The sequence below is a fragment of the Parus major genome, chromosome 1 (assembly GCF_001522545.3).
Source record: "Parus major isolate Abel chromosome 1, Parus_major1.1, whole genome shotgun sequence".
In the NCBI taxonomy this organism is placed as follows: domain Eukaryota; kingdom Metazoa; phylum Chordata; class Aves; order Passeriformes; family Paridae; genus Parus; species Parus major.
In genome coordinates, this window is record NC_031768.1 from 51,814,296 (window position 1) to 51,834,825 (window position 20,530).

A 20,530-nucleotide genomic window follows, 5' to 3' on the forward strand; every position below is an offset into this window, starting at 1 on the left:
CCATGTTCTTGATGCATTCTCAAATACTTGGAAATCTTTTTCAGTATCATCTTCCAGGAAATAATGGCATGAAAACAATAAGTCAAAACCTTACATGCATGTTTTTGTCTTGGTACAAACTAACATGATATAAATGGAGAGCAGTTTTTTTTGAATACACTATCTGACAATACATTGATCCCAATTTCTATATCAATTTCCCTATTACCAAAGTATCATATCTGGAGTGATGTAGAGATATAAAATCCTTTTTTTTTTTTTTTTTTCCCATTGCATGATCCATTTTCTAATGTCTTCTTTTAGGAATGGAGAAAGCTTCCAAACAGAGCAGCTGAGGAGCCTCTCATTTAGGATAGTTCTTCCCTAGAAAAATGTTTGCTGTCTGAAAATAGAAGTCCTGTCTGTCATTTCCAGGTGTTTAAAAGATTTCAAGAATGCATTAGAACTCAATGAAATATATAAGGCATTCAAAGCTCAGAGCCTTGAGGCACAGTTCTCCTGAAACTGAGTTGATCCATTTGAAGACGGGCTGTAATAATTGACATATTAGGGGCTATCTTATCTCTTCTCTTTCCTTCACTGGACACAAATATCCATCTTGCACTAAAGGGAATAAAGGGACATTTTTGTAATGGAGAGTGTAGTGATGCCACCACAGTTGCATTCAGAATTAACAACCATTTCTCAAAGGCAGATAAGCACAACCAATGAAACTTTACATCAAATGCAAAGAAACAATTCCTTTTAATCACAATAACTCCAAGAAATGTGACGGACGGTACAGTGTAGAATATCATAGAGAATAGTGAAGTACACTTGAATATGAAACAGCAGCTACTGTGCCGCACACAGAGCTCCAATATGCTGTCAGTTAATGTACCTTCATCATGTTTTTACGCAACCATAACAGCAATCATTTGTTGGTCAATCTAGATATGTGTTCTCTGGTATTGCACCTTGTTGCTGTAATTTCAAGGCTCTTCTTATCTTGCACTCCTGGGGAGAAATGCTACAGTCTCGTGACTATTTGCTCATACTACCTTATTTTAAAGATGTCAAGTATTTGAAAACAGAAAGAAATTGAATGCACATACAGTAATTTCTCACCAAATTGTTAGCATCTAGTTACAGAAAGTTGTTAGTATGGGTTATAGTTCTCTTTTTTTTTTTTTCCACTTTGGGCTATAATACTACATTTTATAAGGCTCTTAAGGTTTAGCATAACATGCTGTTTCTTAATGATGTAACTGATACTGACTTGCATAATGCTAACAATATAAATTAATTATGAGTTTCAGAGGAATTATTTGCAAGCAACTACAATTAATATAGGAGTATTTACTAGGTAAATCTTCCTTTATAAATGAGTGTGATGTAATATCTAAGCTATTAAAACATTTTCATCTATTTATTCCCTTGGGAAAGATTCAAGAGCAAAACAGAGAACAGTAAAGATAATTTTGTGGAGTAGTTTGTCTTATTTGATGTAAACAAACACTGTTTACATCAAATAAGACAAATCTTTATTGAAATAACTTACTGAGGGTATTTAATAATGATAGAATTTGAAATCTTTGACTCCAAAAAAAACTCAGTTCTGTCTTCATGGAGTAGTCTTCACACATATATATGCTAAATTTTCATTCAAAATGAAAGCCCCCAAAACCTTCTCCTCCAAACACCAATTTTGAAAGCCTTAGCCCAGTCTTGCCTGACAACTTAATCTTTAGCTCTTCTTCTTCGGTTCTTTCTGAGCACCATGAATAAAGTTTTTTGATTTGTCATTTGTACCATGATGTTGATCAAAGTAACCAGAGTAACCAAAATGATGATTAATGACTTCACTAATTTCTTCAGAAGACAGCTATTGTTGCATATTGCAGCTGCAGGATCATGTCCAGAGAAGCTACAGTTACCAGAGAGTGGCGTGGGACACCAACAAGACAGGCTTCTGCTCATGAAACCATTTATTCAGCACAGGAACAAACTCAGAGACAGAGAGCCCTGAACAGAGGCAGGGTGGTGGGTTTTGAGGGACAGAACCAGAGTGGAGCTCAAGGTCAGGGCCCACTAGGAACACAGCAAGGGAGAAACCCCAGGGGCTCAAACCCAACCAGAACTCCCTGGGCTGCCACCCCATGAGGAGTCTGTGTCGCTCTTGGGAATGGCGAAAACAACGACACAGACTCTCCTGTGAGTTGAACAGGAGCGCTCCTCTTCTAAGGTTTATTACCTCAGATCTTTTTTCATAGACTGATACACGAAAGTACAGAAAGGTAAAACTCTTATTGGTTAGTAAACTAACACATCACCATCATTGGTCAGTGGGGTTCACCACCCCTCGACCTTCTCTTGCAAGAGAACAAGGAACAGACAAACAGCACCTGCAAGGTTGTTTTCTGTCTCTGAGGATTGTTTTAATTCCTCCCCATGATTTCCCAGGCCACTTTTTCAGGGGAGTCTGAGAAAATTATGTGGCCTGCATTTCCACACGCACTGTGTTCTCTGCTGCTGCTCATATTAAGCATCTATAGGTCTGGGGTGGGGCAACTCTTCCAGGGCTCACAGGGCCCAGCCCCCAAAGCAGAAGTTCAGAATTCACACTAGCTGGTGTTTACAGCCATGCCTCCACTTTAACAATGCTTATCTGAAACTGAATCTTTGCCTTCCTGGGTACCTCACAAGCTATGGATGTTAAATGTTCCACATTGTTCTTATACAAAGTGTGTTTTTTTTGATTCTCTACCGTGGTTAGCTCTGTTCCACTTTCTTCTTGTTCTAGACATCACTCTATTGTTTATAGTTATAGTAATAAAAACACCTAACCATAACTGCACTAAATTCAGGAGACTTATCTTGATCTGAACAGAGGTGGTTCCTCTGGGAAAATCAAGGGTGTACACAAGGACATCAGGCCATGTCCTTGCCTATGTAGGCAATGTCTAGTCCATGACATTGTGGTTGAAACCTTATTTTACTTTTCATCCCCTGTTGAAGTAAATCTAACAGTAATCTTTCCAGTAACTATGATACACCAACATTAAGTATCACAAAATCTGTGGAATTGTGTTATGTTTGAAAAAGGAGAAGGCATCATGAACTTGTAATCTTTACTCAGTTTCTAGAAGACAGAGATTTTTACTATGAAGACACCATCACAACTATCTTGAATTATCCCAGTTGTTGGCAGCCTTAGCAGAAAGGCTTAACTGAAAGAATGTGGGAATCCAGCTACTTGAGACAAGGCTTTTGGAAGAAAAAACTGAAGTTTGTTGGAACAACAGCGTGAAAGAAAATCTTATATCTTCTCTCGGCTGACTTTACTACTTCTCATCAAACCACTTTTAATGAGTAGGGGTTTTAACTCATTTCTATATTTCTAGTGCCTGACCAAAGATTTCTTATACACTAAGAGGATAGAATTATATATTTTTTTCATCTCAATTGTAATGCAAAAAAAAGCATATTCCATCAATAGGAATCAAAAGCAGGTTGTCATGTTGCTATCTTTGTATTTGTTCAACCAAAATGTTTCTCATACAGCTAAATGGATACTAGTGAATCTTGGAATGTTGTGAAAAATCTAATGCACTTTTATGTGCTTCCAAGGGTCACATCTGCATTTTGATCCAAGTGGGGAACAGCAGATTCTTTTCAAATGTATATTTGCAGCTACAGAACATTGTCGTGATAGCATAGACACTGTGAAGTCTTTCTTAACACACAATATTCACTAAGTCTAAAAGCATTTGAAATGTCTCTGTTAATGGATAAACACTGGCTCTGAAGATTGAAAATGTTCTTCCTGCAGAAAGTGATATACACACAAATAAGCACAAGATGAAAGCAATCCAATTTCAAAACAATCAGGAGGAAAAAGGTTCGATATATATGACCCTCCTCGGAAAAAGAATTAGCTTTATTCAGTGTTTGTCAGCCTTTGCAGAGATGTACCAGTTTCAATCAATGAATGATAACATCTATAAAAAAAACACCTTTAGGTTTATCAAGAACATACCAAGAAAGGCAAATTAAAATCCACTATTGAGAAATTCAACATCCCACAGAGCTAGATACAGTTCTGATATGGATAAAGAGCCATCCTAGTTAGTAATAAAACATGAGAAGGTTGTCAGCAAGTGTAACAACACATAAGCCATTCTTTTTATAATGATTATGTTGTGATTATAATCACTTGAATCAGTTACAAAGGTCAAAAATCTAAAAAAAATCCTAAAAAATTCAAAACTTTCAAAAATTATATATACTTACCTTTGATGTACATGCTGGCTGCAGGTACTTAGTATCCATTTCCACTTTTTCATTTGAAATGGGAAATAGATGACTTCAGCTTGTCCTTCCAATTTAAGTTTATTACATATCTGCTCTCTAAACTATTTTTTTTCAGTAATATTTCTTATATTTCAGAAATTATGCAAACTGAAGTTTGCCTTTTAAAGTGACAATCATTGTAGTCACAAACATCTGTAGAGAGACACAAACATATCTGACATATCTCTCACAACAACAGCATATTAAATATGTCACTAAAATATTTAACACTGCAAAAGAAATAAGAAGAATTATGCAGTATTGGCACATCATGTGCCAGATAGCCTAGCCAAGAGAGGACTTACCAAAACAGAGAAAGCAAGCTGCTTGATTTAATGTTCATATTTTGGACAGTTTAACAGTCTTACAGGGGTTAACTTGAAGCAGTCCTTCATGGGGTGCTGAAATATGGTTAAAGTGGGGAAATGATGCCTTAAGTTTTGTCTTTCATATTTTTCCCTAGGCGTGTAGTTTTGATCTCCATTTTAAGTGTTAGTGAGCTCTCTTTACAGAGTAGGTAGGCAAAACAATTCCTTTTCCAGCTTGAGACCAAGGACAATTGTTCCAAGTTTCAGTTCCAAAAGCATAAACAATGGTGGACTGAAGAGAGAAAACAACAAGGATGGGACTTCGTAACTTGAAGCAGTGGTTGCACAATTAACCCTGATATGGAGATGGACCAAAACTTATAAAAATGTGAGACCTCGTGACCAGTCATCCATTTTGTGACCATTTTGGGTCCATCTTGGGTGTAGCCCTGGCCAGGCTCTTGTACTGCCCAAGGTGTGTCCTTTATGGCCCTTCAATAAATACCTACTTTATTCTTAACTGTCTAACCTCTGTTCTAAGTCAGCCTTCTCAAAGCATCATAATATACCCTTTCCATCCACCAATGATCACTGCAGATGGTAAGCAGATTGAAAAACCTGAGAGAAGGAAAACAGTGATGTATTTGCATTTGTGTTATACAAGAAACATATGCATTCAGAGTTATTTAACATTCCGTACGATACTTCTTGACAGTGAGGCAACCCCTGAATGCCTTGTGTTCTATTTCTTTTCCACTTTAACTCTTAACAAAAGGCAAAGACTTTTCAGGGACTGATGAAAATTGAAATTTTTTGAATGTGTCAGCATGTAACACCTCTCTTAAACCTCACAGAATAGAGTATCTACATATCTGACCCAATTGGTACACTTTATCTCCTTTCTGGATTCTTACACATACCCAAACTCTTCTTTCTTATGGTATTATTAAAAAAACCAAAATCTGTATTTTCTTGAATGAGCTAATCATACCTGAGTACTTTCTCTTCTAGTACTCTTTATATCGAAAGGAACTGTGCTCAGTTCTATAAGTTCTTTATACACACATATAAAAAAATATTTTTCCCCTTTTATTTAAAACCTAAATAATTTATTGGAAAAGATTTAATCATGCCTTTGTGTAACAGGATTTTTCAAAGTATTTCAGACTAACCTATTCATGTAGAGCTTTAAAATGTGTCCTTTTTTAATGCAAAACTAATGAGATGTACTATTTACAGCGGCTCTAATACGCTATTTTGTCAGAATAAATAGAAACAACTACTGTACATTATCCTTTTCATCGGTAGCTGCATAACTACTGTGATACCAAAAGCATTGTATCTGTGTTTCTAGGCTTGAAAATTGAATAGAAATAGCTTTGGCAAGGAGCTTGCTGTGCACTGTGAAGACATTATTTCCATAAGGCTTGCTGCTTCATTACTTTGGAATAGAGTATATAATCAGGCCTTGCAGGATGTTTTTTTCTGTATAAATGGTTAATATTTACCATTAAGGGAAAGCAACTTTCCTGCTTTGACTTCCTCCATTTCAGTCAAATCACAGCATGCAGACAGAATTATCTGTCTGGCAAACTTCTCCACTTGCTTTTTTCCCTTTTTGGAGATTTTTCATGTGGCTGTTTGATGACTCTAGAGCAACACATAGGTTAAGAAGAAGATTTTTTGAAAGCTGAACTTTATGGAATAGGAAATTCTGAAAATACATACAAGAGATCTCTATAAAATTAATTTTTTTCATGTGCCATTTTATTCAGTTGGACATGAGTAGTAAATCCATTTGTCTACGTTCAGATATTTAGAACATAAGCTATGTCTCTGTGTAAAGACACACAGTCCCAAGCAAGATTGGCTGTGATAAATTTATCTTCAAAACAAACAAGAAGTCTAAAGGATGTTTATATTTTCCTGCACATTTTCTTTGTAATCAAGATTCATCACCCAAATCCATTAATCTTTGACACTCTGACAGGGATGGGGAATGGAACATGGTTTACTTCAAGCTGCTTTCAAAATATTTCTTTGTCAGAAATAAAAGGGTTACTGTTGAAATGCATGATAATGACAAATTATAAGATACGTTTGCATTTTTTTACACAAATCAGAAAAGACATTTTCTCTAACAAAGAATGAATTTCTCCACTGTTTCCAGATTGCTTAGATTTGAGCCATGCAGAAACACTAATTATAAAGATGCTTACTTAAGGTTTCATTACCAGTATGAACTCTATAGAACCTCACCTGTCTTTTTCATTCATTTTACCTACCTGGAGAATCCATGCTGCAAAAGAGACTTACAGATTCATCCTACTAACCTCAAGCACACATATATGAGTGCCCTTCACTGTTTATACTATTTGTAAAAACAAGTATGAATTGAGGTAGACACAGATAACCTAAACACAGGACTATTTGAGGAAGCCTAGGATGCTTAGTCTCTTAAGTAACGTGTCATGAATAAATATTTGGAATTATACTGGATATGTCTGAGACATATCTTGCTGTAACAGCTGGACTTGATAAATTTTACTGACACCAGAGATTCTGCATAGGAGCAAAGAGCATATATTTCTGCGGGTACAACCTAAGTCTGTATATATATCCTGGAGCATTCCTATCTCTATGCAGGTGAATGCTTTTAACACTGCAAAGAATTGGGCAAAATGTTCTGGGAAAGGTGAAGTCAAGGATTCACCAGAGAGTAAAACTGTTAAGGGTGGCAGACTGCAATCACAGAACAGAAATTTATTTTATGAGAGATGTCAGAAAACTAATGTTCAACAAAAAAAGACATTGACAAGTTATTTAAAATGATGGAGACTTGTCATATTTTTAAATTAAGACAATGCAAAGTTATTTGTTAAATCTGGATTTCAGAGTCACCTGTAAAATTAGAATTTCAGTCTACCTAATATTTAGTTCTGTCCTTGTAGCAATGAAAACAAAGATATTAGTGAAACTACTTAGGGAAAGAAATTTAAATAATTTTCCAGTAAGCTACATCTCTTGACCCACTGTTCATTACACAAATTCCAAAACTATCACAAACAAGGCAGCACTGACAAGAGCTTTTAAACAGTTAAGCATTAAAAAACTAAGAAATATTTTAGAGCTCAGTAGTAGTTTTCATCAAAGATATTGTTATTTCAACCCCACTCTTCTAATCTACCTTAAAGAATTTGTAATATTAGGTTGATGACCTAATATTTTCTTTCTGTAGAGAAAATTTTAATGAGATAAGCAAATGATGTGTGTTGCATGGTATTACTGAAGCATTAAAAGAAATATTAATAAATAATCACAAGTACAATATATTTTGAAAAATGAGCTTGAACAAGTCTTTATTAAAGTCATTATTTCTCTTACCATAAATCACCGAAGTTTATTTTTGCACTAGATATAAGGCAGTCAAGGACAACTGTTTTAAACTTGTCCTTGCTTCTAATTTACCATTCAAGAAGTTTCTCATACTTTTTCTTTGACTAATACAAAAATAATACTACTCTATGTGCAATTATAATATACAAAATATTTATTTAAATGAATAGAATTTCCACTGTAAGAATATCTTGCAAAACCACTAGTTAATATATTAACAGTGTCATTGTAGGGATGAGTTTGAAGTGCCAGCATGCTGAGGCAGAACCAAACAATATATTGTCTTAGAAATATTTTATGAAAATTGTATAATTTATCAATCTACCTAAGTCAATGAGCAAACTTGCACTCTACTGCAAGTTTCATATTGTTAGAGGGGCCAACGATGTCTTTGCTAGTGATTTGTACTGAAAAAATTGTATCAATGAATGTTGTCTGAGCCATTCAGGCTTTTTCAGCCTGTTTCTTTAACTTCTTCCACAAACAAACAAACAAAATCAAAACTAAGCCATAGAAATAGTTAAAATTCAGAATATCTCCTAATTTTCTGTAGTTCTACTCTGTAGAATAATTTAGCATTCTGAACTCAAGAGTAGCAAATTTAACTTTTAATTTTTATCCCCACGTTTTGCCCTAAATATATGGCATCTATGTAGAGCATAGAAGTTGTCGTCATTGTTTTGCTCAAAGAGAAAGAGCATGTCTCACTGAACATTTTGTATGTGGATCATGTGCAATACTGCAAAAATAAGACTTATGTCACTAAAAATGGAATATATTTAAATATCCCTTCTTAGCATTCAGTCATAATTTCACCAGGAACATGAGGGTTTTTTTTTTAATTACATTTAATTTTCTAAGTAAACAGAACTCCCTCCCCCACCCTCTTTTAAATGCAGAATAATATGACAAGCATCTAGAGTCCTCATCAGTTTGGACAAACCTGGAATATTTCCCTATTTGGTGAGAACAGTGTCTCTCAAATAGGTAACTGTGCTACAGTGTTTATGGATCAGAAAGCTATCCCCATTCCTGAATTTCACCTTAAAACTTTCAATTGGTCATTTTTGCATTATGTTTGGGATGTTCCTGTAAAGGAGACCAATGGCCATGGAAACAGATGGAGTGCCAGCTACTCCAGATTCACATTTCTTGAACCTATCACATTTCTCATTTGAAATAAATTGTAAAAAATATATACAATATAATGTATATAATTGTATAATCACACACACTGAACCTTCTTTATCCTACCTCTAATTCAACAGAAAGCAAGGAGAGAACACTCTGAATGTAACTCTTAACAGAAGCGTTTACACAGAGCCAGACTTTCTAGAGATAAAAAGCATGAGACACTTGTTCCAAGAGAGCTTCATTACATGAGACCTGCCTGATAAAGGACCATTCCTCATACAACAGCCACAAACAGTGAGATTATAATCATCTATTGCAAAAGTTTAACAATGACTGTACTTCAGATATTGATTAGTACTGAGGGAAGAAGAAAATACCCTTTAGTTTGCAGCTGCTCTACCCATAAATTAATATCCAAATTTAAAACAACTGCACAGTCCAGTAGTTATTGTATAATGAACCTATACTGGACATATTTGAAATGAAAATTTAAAAATACCATTTAAATAATGAATACATTATCACTTTTATCTACTAAAAGCATCAATATGGTGAATAATTGGTGAATAATAATTTAAAAACGAAAAACTTTGAGATAAAAAAATACATTAAGATAAATACATTAGCTTATGTACAAAAAATATCAAAATCTTCTTGTAGTGCTGTATTTCCCAATTTTTGTCTTCTCCTCCATCTAACAATCAGGTTGTCAAAACAAAAACACACCCTCCCCAAAAATATAAGCAACCAAAAACAAAATAAAACCAGAAATAGTTGTTTCCTTCAAGATGGTAAAGCATAAACACTAAACTAATTATATCTTGAAACATCTAATATGCTTAATGTGCACTATACCGGCAAATTTCACACATCTTTTCATCAGTTTTCATTTCTGCTCCTACCACTTTAACACTTGCCTGGAGTGAGTCTGAGATTTCTGCTCTGGCCACCCATTAGCACAGCCGTGCTGCCTATGGGCTCTCTCACTGACTGCACCTGAGACTCCTTAAGTTCATTACAGCTGGGCAGGGGCTGGGGTAAGGGAAAGTAGTTTGGCAGTAATTAATGTTCTTAGTGTGTTTCTCATTCTATCTTGTACATTGAATTAGGAACAGATACAGTTCTTTTTTTCTGGTCTGGTGGTAGAAATGTCTACAGTTCTGATCTTAGAAGTAAATAAGTAATTAAAATAAAATTTTCTTTCTTTTGAAGCTGTGTAAGTTTTCTTTCATGTGTAAGTAGACCTCGGGTATTAAACTCTGTTTTTTAACTTAATTTCTTCAGCAGAGCTGATTCAAGACCTTCCAACCAAGCAGGCAAATCTGAATTTTTCTGTTATAAAGATTAGGTGTTGGGTGCTGTCTGCTACAGCAACTAAAGCAGAAGATGGAGTATTTTTGAGCCAAATGAGAGGAATGTGAATTGTGTCTAGACTAATGGATTTTGTTCTTCCTGTTGGGATTTTGAGGTTAGTTATTACTGCTGCTGTTGGAAGATCAGTTTGTTTACCACAGCACAAAATGCTGTTCCTCATCCCTGAGATACTCCTGCAGTAGCATTAATTCCTGTTGCTAGTTTAGTTTCCCAGCTGTTTTAAACAAGTATTGTGCATATCATTTTTGCTGCAAATTAAGTGGACTTTTTTCCTTCTTATTATTCTAATAGAAAAACTGAATAAATTGTTTATCATCTTATACAATTTGTTTTGAACTGTGAAACTGTTTTCAGAGTTCACAGTTTTTTTCTGTTAAATTCTGTTAGCACAAAATTTTCTTAGTTTATAGATGTGATTTCCAGGATTGGCTGTTCATGAATTTCTAAATTCAGGGGGTACTACAGTAATGAACTTGGGAACTGTTGGAACAGTTACCAGTGTTTCTCCTTACATGGACAAAAGTGGAGTACATATTCTGCCATAATTCTAGGTTCCTGTTAAAGTGAGCTGTCACAGATTAAAAATAAATCAGTTTTCATTTTTACATAATAGTTTGACAGCTAAAGCAGTCATTTAGGAAAGGAGAACACTGGGAACTCTTACGTTTCATTTAGTTAAAGATGAAGTGAATTCATGAATGTTTTACCTCTAGTGCCAAAATCACTAGCTTGTGGGGAAGTCGGAATATGCTCTATGATTATCTGTGAAAGGTGAGCTACAGTTTAGAGAGATTCATCAAAGGTTAGTCATAGGTTCATCAAAGAGTGATAAAGCACCTCACTGCATCTTGTCAGAATGTCTCAACTTTGGTGGTTATTTCTTCTTCCTAGTTCTAGGCCAGCAATTTGATGTCTAGGTTTTATTTTTATCTATCTCAAAGGGACATGATAGCGATATTCTAATAAAAAATGCTTTTGTAGCTCAGAAGAAGTGCTATCAATCCATGCTGGTTTGCAATCCCCTGACTGGATCATTTACTATCATGAATAGGAAAGCCTTCAGATATGTAGAAAGTATTAGATTTGCCACTAAGTAGAATTTAGAATGTGCAGATACTTCTTTTTTTCTGGATAGCTCTGAAATAATTTTTCTTTACTGTTATGATATTATTAGCAAAGATGTAAGGAAAGTAAATGGAAGCGTTCACCACACCCACTGGTTTCCTGTAATCTTAAGAGATGTCTTGTTTAAGGAGTTTGAATGGCCTTCAACAGTTTTCCATTACTGAAAAATAAAAACAAAAAAGAAATGAAAGAGTTGTGGAAAAGGAAGTAATATATTTTTTTCTGTGTGCTGGATTGTCCTCAAAGATACATATTTACAATTTTGTCTGTACACAATTTAAGCAGACTGAACTCCACTTTGTTTAATGAAGTATCAGTTTAAGTTGCCTTTTTAGTATCCAAATACTTTAGAATGTCATTAAGCATCAAATCAGTAAAACATAATCTTCTTTTCTCCTTATTTGCAGTGTCTCCAGTGTATGTGTGTGCACGTGCTTGATTTCCACTCCTGATGCTGCTGTCACTTCCCAGTCAGGCTGGCTGATAAAAGGAATACTTCCAGTTTCCATCCACCAGCTGAGTCCCAAAATAATAAGACAAGGCAGTGGGTGCACTGAAGGTAAGTATTTATTCCAATGCACTCTTACACTTGTAGGCACAAAAAATGGACTAGCCACTTGTGTAAAGGATATTGCTTCTTAGAACCTAGCAAATTTACAGGTGAAAAGAAGTGAAAATACAGTTAAATAAGATGTGATAAGGCCAAAGTTCTTTTTTTTTTAGATCTTTGTGTTCTTCCTTGGTGTTATTAGGTCAGGATCTTCTTTCTGTAATGCCACTCCTTCCTCTGCTACACCCATCAGTCACTCTTTATAGGCTTTTAAGTGTTGTGTGCAATGAATTTCTTCAATCCAGTCCCAGTCTTTATTACATTTGCCGCAAAATGCTGACCTTTGCTTTGCATTCCCTTCTACATGTCTTCAAACTGCCTCAATCTACTTTATGAGTTGGGTTAAATGGCAGTAGTATATTTTCCTGTTACAAGGTCATCTTTTCTCATTTTCTTGCTAGTTTTTCTGACAGGGTGATTTGGGGTCTACAATCCTCTCTGAATAGCAATCCCTAGTATGGCTTATATAAAGTTCATTTATAACTTATGATATGCATCAAAATCTGTTTTGTACTGATTTTTTCTTTCTTCTCCATTATTTCAGATTCATTATATATATATAGTCATAATTATATATATATGTATTCATAATTGTATATATATATTTATGTATAAAATAAACTGGACTTCTACCTTAACTATTTACTCTGAATATGTTTTCTTAGATTTTATGGAAGAATCATGAAAATAATATTCTGAAGCTATATCAAATAAAGTTCATGAACACTGTGTTCTTTTTCACAATTTGTGTTGACAATTTCATGCTGTATTCATTCTGTATGGGCTCTTAAATGCTTTAAACCAATCAACCAGAAAAAAAAAATCAAAACACAAACTCTCACAAAAAAACCCCAAACATAAAAACAAAGAAACCCTCACCAAAAATCTAAACTCCCCATTGCAGGTGTTTCTTTCATAGATGATTTACTGCTTTAAAGAACATAATTGGAGAGTTTAAATTACTTGAAAGAAAAAATAATTCTAAAATAGGAATCAAGCTCTCTAACTACAAATGAAGCCACTGTGATGAAACAAGAAAGGATTTATATGATCGTTATAGATGCTTTTTATTTCTCACTACAGTTTATTCTGCCTCTGTTGAACTAGCTGTTGCTTGATGAGGCACCCTCTTAGCTATGCTATGTCATCATATTATTAGTTCCTTGGTAGCTTGCAACTTGCTGAACAAGTAATCAAAAGGAAATTATTCTTTTTTTCCTCTTGCCCAGATGATTAATCTTCCTCAGCATTCAATATTTGACTAAAATATAACTATTCTTTTCAGTTTCACTGCAGAAAAGAGTGAAAATAAAATCAGAAGCAAAAAAAATAAGCTAAGTAGATGTAAATAATAATATGATTAAAAGTTTATCATTTTATATAAAGTTTATTACATCAAATCTGCATTTAGCAATCTTTACATGAAATCAGAATTTGTCTAGGGAAACCTGTTTGGAGGTTAGAAAGGTAAGAAAGTAATCTATCAGGAACAGAATAAGTATAGTTTAGTCTGCTTCAGACTGAGATTTAAACTACTCGGTTCTCTACTTTCCCCTATATTTCTGAGCAACCAATTGTGAAAAATCTACCTAAGTAAATAATAATCAAAATAATTAACAAATGAACAGCACACTGAAAGTTAAACAGTAAACTGGTTATTTTTTGCATCTACACATCTCATATATTTAGGAAAGTTCTCTTCCTTAAGACTGCGTTTTCAGTATTAAAAAATGCTATTGTTAGTACCAAATGGTTTGACTTTGAATACAATCTTTACCACAAATGCTATGACAGGAGTTTTATCCAAATAAAATGTCTTACTCTTGAAATCACTGTCCTGGGGTTCCGCATTTTTGCTGATGGATACATCTGTCTTGCTAGGTTATGGTGAGATAGACCTTTCCTGTGAAGTGAACTTCTAAATGGATTTTGTTTTGGAAAGCAATTTAATATTTGCTGATAACGTTTATTGGTGCTTTGTCAGTGTTAGCTTTTAAGCTTCTGTTCTGGTTTGCTTAATTTTTTGAATTAACTTGTTTGATTAAGTGATGCTTTACCACCAACAGTTCAGCTGGCTTTATGCTGATAGTTGGATTTTCTTTCTTCTGTGCTATCTTGCACTTGCTGAGTCTCTTTATCATTAGAATTTAAAAGGGTAGGTTAGATTCAGACCCCCCCCCACTCTACTGTTCTTTTTCTAGATATGTCCTAATAAACTGGGACAGAGTGTACTCTCCGCAAGTTTGCTGATGACACAAACCTGGGAGTAGTGGGTGAGTGTACCAGAGTGTGATGCTGCCATCCAGAGGGACCTCCAGAGGCTGGCAGGAACTTCACAAAGGTCAACAATGAGAGGTGCAAAGCCCTGCCACATGGGAAGGAGCAAGCACTGGCACCAGTATATGCTGAGTGCCACACAGCTGGAAAGCAGCTTGGCAGAAAATGACCTGTAGCCCAAGCTGAACCTGAACCAGCAGGGTGTTCTGGCAGCCAAACCTGCTGGTAGTGTGAGCTGCATTATGAGAAGCATTGCCAGCAGGTCCAGGGAGGTGAATCCTTTCTTCAGCCAATCCATAGTGATGTCATACCTGGAAGACTGACTAGTCTGGACTCCTGGACATAATTTGGAGAGTACATTGAAGTTGATGGGGGGGGGGGGGGGGGTGTAGACATGGGAAATGGGCAGGGAAGGAACTTATTCATTAATTTAATTTCTGAAGAGATGTTGGAACATAAGTGGAAAAAAGTTCTTCAGGAGGTTCTATCTGAGCACCAGGAAACACTTGTTCACTTTGAGGGTGACTGACTAGCACAGGTTGCCTAGAGAGGTAGTGGAATTTTTCTCCTTGGAGATACCGAAAAGCAGTGCAGACATGGTCCTGGGAAACTGGCTGTAGGTGTCCTGCATGAGCAGGGGTTGGACCAGATGATTCCCAGCAGAGCTCCCTTCCAATCTCAACCATGCAGTTCTCTGATTGGGTAGACTCAGAAGTTGTGAGAACAGACCTATCTTTCCAGATGAAGATACATTTGTTGGCCTGGTCAGTTATCTTGTTTTCCCAACACATATTTTATGTTTACAGTGAAGTCACCTGGTCTAGTGATCTCTATCTTCTCCGCCTTGCTCCTAACAGAAAAGGAAGTCTCATTTTCAAGAGAAATCATTTACTACTCATCATCACACAAGTAATTCCTTCTATGCCTTTTAAACTGATAGATATTTGCTAGAAATACACAAAAATCTCATTTTTTACTAACATCTCCAGAAGATATGTGCTTTTGCAAGGTCTTTTATAGGAACATACTACAAGCTAAAATCTCTGACCTGTTTCTGCCTCAATGATACCATGAATAGTAGAATATTACTGTGATAAGGATAATTTAAACATGTCACACAAGATTAAATAAATTGTGCTTGAAATTTGCCACATTCTATTTACTCTGTATTTATCTAATAAACAATAATTTAACTAATCTTATTGAATTTGAAAGAATAACTATGAAGAAGAGAAAATTCACCAGATTAAAGGTTTCAAAATAGAGCATTATGAGAACAAAGAGGTTTGGGTTTTTTAAGTGAAAAATATACCATATTTATATTATATTATATATATTAAATATGATTAATCTTTCTTAGAGGTGAAGATTGACTATGAAAGAACATAATTATCAACTGCTAGTAATAATGTCACTGAAGTGACATTCCCTAAATTCCCTAAAACAGGAAATGTACATCTGTGTGAAACACATTCCAGTAAATGTCCTGGAAATTTTACAAGAAAGATCTACTTCTTTCAGTAAGATAGTAAAGAGAACAATTTATCAACTAAAAAGAAAAAAAAACTGTGTGGTGATAGGAAAATGTACCTACAGAAAAAATAGTTAAAAGGTATTTGGCCATAAAATGCATTTATAAAAGGCTGTTATGACAAAAGTTATGCTCAAGATATTTCAGAAAGAGTAATCACAAGTGAGCACACTGGGCTGCTACAAATATCAGCATTTCAAACACTGACCCTTTCAAATGTAATGGCTTGAAATTGTAATCATTAGAACAACTAAAATTTCATATTTATGCACCAAGAAAAAAATGTCAAAAATGCTGTTCATAGCTTTGAACTTGCCAAAACACAAGTACAGAAACTTGGTCTTTCAGATGTGCTTTTTCTGAAAATAAATTCCAAACTTATTCTATTTATTCCGAAAAGACTGTACTTTCTCTCTGAACATCTCCAGACTAGTAATAAAAAATAAGCAGAAATTACATTAGTAAATTTTTTCTGATCATAACCTGTCTCTGATTAGCTATGGTTGGATAGTTTGGAATTAATAATTTCAGATGAGCAGGAGAGCCTAGCACAACAATTTCTGACTGAACTGCTGAGGAAGGGTTTGTTTTGCTCTGTTAAACTGTTCCCCTGAAATTAATGTGTTAAGAGGAAACAATTCTTTAAGATCTACAAGAGGTGTCCAGTGTTCCACACTGGTCAGAATTCATCCCTCTCTTTTAAAGGTTTTGTCTCCTACAGCTCTCAGTACAATTAGAGAGAGAGAAATGTGCACTGCCAACATGTGATTCAGCCTACAAGCTATGATGTTCCTAAAAGCTGTTATAACCTTGGTAGTTAAACTCACTTGATGTGAAGCACATCCTTACCCATACTGCTTTCGAACTGTTGAGCTCTTTGCTATTCATGGCAAGTATGAAATCACAACCTTCTGCACAGATGTGGTGCTTTTTTTCCTCTCTCTTTTCCTCTCTTTTAAAATAACTTGTATATTTATTTCTTTCCTCTCTTCATCTATTTCTTTCTATCTTCACCTATTTCAGAACAGTTTTAGGATTATTTCCAGCGATCCCTTTGAAAAAATGATGATGAGGGCTTGTTTTCATGAATTGATTAAAAATCAGTCTTTTCCTTATAGGTGTGAGTTTTATTCAGTAATAAGAACACTATATACCAGCAAAGATAACACTATACATTATACAACTGTATTCTATGAATTGTAATACAAGTTTTGTCAAGCAAAAATGCACATATATTCATACAGACTGTATTCTCATGAAGATATCATTTCTGTGTCAGAAACAGATCTGAGCAATCAGATTTTCTTTCTGCATAGTATTCATAGAGTTCCTTTGCATCACCAAAACAAGCTGTAGAAGTCTCAGAAAAAAATGCAGCTCACTGAAATGAATATGTAAGAAACACCTGCAGCGTCCAAGATGAACAAAGCTTATTAATTTGTCATTAAGCAAACGTCATGTTATGTTTACCTGGAAATGTGCATACCTTTTTTTCACCCCGTTGTGAAGAATTTCCATATCTTTCTGACCAATAAGTTATTTGGAGAAAATAAGCTCATCAGTAAAAAAATGTTAAATTGATATTTATATCATTAATTATTATAGTAATTAATAATTATACATTTACTGAAACTTTGTATTAAAATGTATTTAAATAGTTTCATTTTGTACTGACCTAATGTTATTAATGAGTGCACTACAAATGAAAAACAGTTCTAAAAACTACTTTCCAAATGACCAGGTTTAATTGTAATCATAATAACACTAGTCTGTACTCATCTTTCCTCTGAATTATTGCAGGCCAGAAATGATGACTCAAAAGCAGTATACACACTGTAGTGTCTTAATTAAGATAAGAATTTTCTGTTTTATGAAAAATTTTCCTTCTGTTTTTTTATATAGCCATCATATCACCTGGAATGTTTTAACTTTAATTTTACTCCTTCTGTTGAGCCAGGGCAGTAATTTAAGCAAGTAAGAGATTAATGATTTCCTTTATTCTCCCCAGAGGACATTTGCCAAGAGCTTATACTAATACAGGTCAGACTTGGAGCTAAAATAACTTAATAGTATCCTTTTAAGGAAGTATGGTAGTCATTCTTTTGTTTTGCTAATGACATTACACAGTGGCATATTACTGAAAGGTAGAGAAATCTGCAGAGATTAAGAGTGTTATTCATATTCATATTTCACTATAAAATCAGGTCTTCTCTTTAAGTACAAATCTTTGTGCCAATCTGCTCTATTTCAATACTCGGGGGAAAAACTATATCTGTCAAAAAAGTTTTCCAACACAGCTTAAATCAAATGTCAGGATAAAATTTGCACTCATTCTCTTTTATGGACATATCTTTATGAGTATGTTTAATACTCAGAGGAGATTTACAAATAAATAGTTAAAAGTAACTTGTGTCTGTTTTGCTCAGCCAGCAGTTTGAAACTCAGAAAGTGCTCCTCAGTGTGAATAAAACGTACTTGAAAATAAAATTTTACTTTATAATTGGGATATCTGAGATTCCTACTTGCAGCAGCCATCTTGCTGACAAAATAGTGATAGAATGATGCCCTATGTAACATTCAATTTAAAAAAAGCTGTTTTTAATGTTGTGCTGGCATATTGCTAGATGTTAGTTTTGTATTTCCTTCTCTGCATATTTTACTGTGAGGAAAAGTACACTTTTATGAGCACAGAACAAAGGAATACATTTGAATTGTGACAGCTAAACTGTACATAGAAATAATTTGTGCTGAGGTATGAGAACCAGTTAGAAATGATCAATATCTGTAAACAATGCAACTTTGCACAGGAAAACTTAACCCTAATTTTGGTGCAAATTTGTAGTTGCCTGACTGTCTTTTAGTGTTTTATTGCAGAGGGTAGGTTTACATAGTATATTTTAAAAACATGTCTGCAATCTCTGACCTTCCCAGCATAACACAGATGTCAAATAAATGAACTTAATTCTCTGCAGGTTTTGTTAACTTGGACCTGGAACTATATTATTGTGGCCATGGGGGTCTGAGCTGGTTGTGTAGCTTAGGCGGAGCAAGATCAATGTGTTCTTAATTACATATTATTGTACTTAATTTGGATAAACTTTGGTCCTTCTTCCAGTTTTAAATTCATGTTGCTGTATAGAGCATATCCTGTTAGAGTAATTCAGCTGAATTTCTTCTAGAGATGTGTGCCAGGCAGATTATTGCTTGGGCTATCTGGCCTATATGATAATCAATACCTTAAGGCCATTATCGGTGCTATAAATCAATGATATTTCTTCAACTTTTGAAAGTGGTAGATTTGGATAGTTATGTCCAACTTAGGACAATTTCACAGAATATTTTAAAGACAGATACTAGAGGAGACAGTGTGGGTCCTGCAATAAGAAGTGGAAAGATCTTTTTAAAAACTCTGTGTACCAACAGTCCTTTCTAGAGATATCTATGACTAAGTAAGTTAAATAGGCTTCAACATCATTGGAATTTTTTAAAAATATTTTTTTTCATAGAAACAAATCAGAATGTCTTTTTGCTATTGTTGAAGAATTGTAATGTATTGCCTCCATACCCTACACTTTTTCCCCCAAGAGATTGTATATTTTCATAGTTATCCTTTTCTCCTCTTTTTCCCAATTACCTTCTTTTTAATTTTTCTTTTTCTTTTGTGTAAACAGTTTCAACTAAATATTAACATCATGAATGAGGTCAGCGCAAGATAAGGATGTATTATCTGAACATATTTAATGGCAGCACATTGATTCACTTCTGCTTATAAGCAAAATTATCCATTTATTTATCATTATATTGCAATATATGTTACAATACAATTATTGGGAAAGCTCTGATTATTATTTGTGTGTACTAGCAAATCATATATTAATATTTTTGAGCATGAAGCTAATATAGGACAGCTCCTACACATGCTAGTTAACAAGGCCTCAGAAGCATATGGTTTCATGCAGTCTGCCTACTACTTAAGTCATAGATCTTCCAGATTCTGAGCTTTCCTGTGAATAGTTATGGCAGCCACAAGCCTGTGAAGGAGCCTTCTAGCACTTCTGCTGTAGGGATGATTGAGCTTCTAAGTGATGTTGAATTTATCAGCATAGCCAATTTATCAGCAGCAAGTCCTTGGCATTCCTGTATTCTGCTACAACTGGACAGCATGTTCACCTCAGTGCTTACTTTGTGCTTTTTGTTCTCCTGCTGCCCCACCCATATGTCAGGTGGGTTTGTTGTTTTGATTATTGGACAGACTTCTGTTTGTACCTTCAAAAGGACAAATAAACAGAAACCAGCCATATCTCATTTGGTGATATAAAACTCAACAGATTCCTAGCTCAGATATAGATGTTGAATCATTTCTTAACCTTAGTATCTTATACATCTGGTAAAAATAAGGAAAATACAAAAGTTATGGCATTTTCATCATTATTTTTGTCTTTC